At 39.8% G+C, this 2,500-nt stretch overlaps 1 pseudogene across 1 annotated transcript in view; it reads right to left on the reverse strand.

Moving 5' to 3' along the window:
* Positions 1 to 702, reverse strand: part of LOC144970631 (serum paraoxonase/arylesterase 2-like) — a 12,602-nt pseudogene extending 11,900 nt beyond the window's left edge. Inside the window, exon 1 of the transcript XR_013645003.1 lies at positions 241 to 702. The product of XR_013645003.1 is annotated as a serum paraoxonase/arylesterase 2-like (transcript). The remainder of the gene's footprint in view (positions 1 to 240) is intronic.
* Between the last annotated feature and the right edge of the window lie 1,798 nt (positions 703 to 2,500).

The raw sequence follows: 2,500 nt of genomic DNA on the forward strand, positions 1-2,500 counted from the left end.
GAGGCGTTGGGTAACAAATTACTCTAATTTATTTTTCATTTTGTTTTTGTTTTTTCAATTCAAAATGTGACAACAATTATATAAAGGGGCTCCACTCAAAATTGACTTGAATAATTTTGAGAAATTAACACAGTTGCAATCCTTGGCGTATTCATACACAGTGGAATCATGTTAATAATATTGATCAGTTTAACTGGCAGTTGTAAAATTATTGTGGCATGATAATATAGTGACACTTACCTACATCTATCTGGTTGGTGTGCCTCGTGGTTGTGTTTGACCCCGTACTCAATGGCCACACAAACTGTTTGATAAATGGGACTGTGACGATGGCTAGTATGACGCCTATTGCGGCCTTAAAGAACATGACGATTGTTATTGATTGAGTGGGTGGGTGGATGTGGGTTGCTTTGGTTGTCGAAATATAATTGATAGGATTTTTGTTTTGATTGTTGATTCGGTGGGTGGGTTGCTGGGTTGTCCTGGTTGTCGGCGGAGTGGGTCGAGGTTGTCTTTAGCAGAAGTCAGTCTGTTCCACTTGCTGAAAAATGAAACATAAATTAGGTATCGTAATGCTAATTCAATGTCACCCAGCACATCAAACGGCATTATTTCAATTTGATTTAAATGTTGTAAGCTGAATTCATAACCAAAAATATGAAACCTGGCAGAAAAATACAGGTTCATATAATATTACAGTATATTATATCAATCACATCATATCACGATTCATCCCATCCGATCCAATCCCATCCCATTCCATCCCATCCCATCATATTTCATCACATCCCATCCAATACCATCCCATCCCATCACATCACATCACATCCCATCAGATTACATCACATCACAGTACATCCCATTCCAGCCTATCCCATTCATCACATATCATCCCATCCGATCCCATGGCATCCTATCACATCCCATCACATCACAGGACATCCCATTCCATCCCATCCCATCTCATCCCATCCCATCCCATCCCGCCCATTCCCATCACATCACATCTCATCACATCCCATCACATTACATCACATCTCATCCCATTCCATCACATCAAATCACATCACGTCCCATCCCATCCCATCCCATCACATTACATCACATCACAGAACATCCCATTCCATCCCATCATATCCCATCCCATCCCATCCCATCACATCACATCACATCACATCTCATCCAATCCAACCCTATCCCATCCCATCACATTAAATCAAATCACATCACATCTCATCCCATCACATCACATCACATCACATCACATCTCATCCCATCCCATCACATTCCATCCCCCATTACATCTCATCCCATCACATTACATCACATCCCATCCCATCCCATTCCATCCCATCCCATCCCCTCCCATTCCATCCCATCCCCTCCCATCCCATCCCATCCCATCCCATCACATCACACCACAGCACATCCCATTACATCCCGTCCCATCTCATCTCATCCCACCCCATCACATCACATCATACCATACCGTAACAGCACATCACTTCACATCACATATATCATATTGAATTTAAATTTTTCGATAAGATTTTGAAATGCCAACTTCAACAAAAGTATGTGATTACGAGCTACTTAACAAACACCAATTTGCTTTCAACATGGACGCAGCGTAGAAGATGCCTTATTAACTGTTATGAACACGATGATAAAATATCTAGACAAATTACCCGCAAACTATTCATGAAACGTTTACGTTGACTTTTCATCTATTTTCAATTCAATGAACACAACCATGCTCATTAGCATGTTGTTATCCCTCAACCTACCTAGATATCAAGGGTGTGTAAGCTCACCTCTACTTTACATCCTCTATACAAACGATTGTGTGGCTAGCTTTGATAACTGCCAACTCATCAAGTATGCTGATGACACCGCAATACTCGGCCTGCTCAATGATTCCGTCTCCGAATTTAAATACACTGAGCAAGTTAGTAAATTCAGCAAATGGTGTGCCGATAACTGTCTAGAGCTCAATGTAACAAAAACAAAGGAACAACTGTTTGATCACAGAAAAATAGGAAAAAGAGCAAGACAAATAACAAAAATTAACAATCAGGCGGTTGAAACTGTTGAAACGTTTAAATACCTTGGTGTAATTATAGATAACAGTCTAAGATTTGAATCGCACACCAAAAATGTCATCAAAAAATGTAACCAGCGCTTGTATATACTCAGAAAATTAAGGTCTTTCAATGTGAACAGAAAGACCATGATACAAATCTACAAGTCATTAATATTGAGTATCGTTTCGTTTGGCATCACAATGTGGTATGGAAGCTGTGGAACAAAAGAAAAATCCAAACTACATAGAACCCTCAGAGAGGCTTCAAAAATAATTAACACCGACCTTAGAAGCCTTGACACAACTTTTATTAATGCAGTTGAGAAGAAATCTTTTAACATTATCAACGAAAAGAGGCATCCGCTGAGCGAAAAATTCCAACTTCTGCGCTCCGGAAGACGGTATCTAGAAGCAAAA

The sequence above is a fragment of the Berghia stephanieae genome, chromosome 4, assembly GCF_034508935.2.
Source record: "Berghia stephanieae isolate SIO BIC M18660-M18661 chromosome 4, UCSD_Bste_1.3, whole genome shotgun sequence".
NCBI classification, from domain to species: Eukaryota; Metazoa; Mollusca; class Gastropoda; order Nudibranchia; family Aeolidiidae; genus Berghia; species Berghia stephanieae.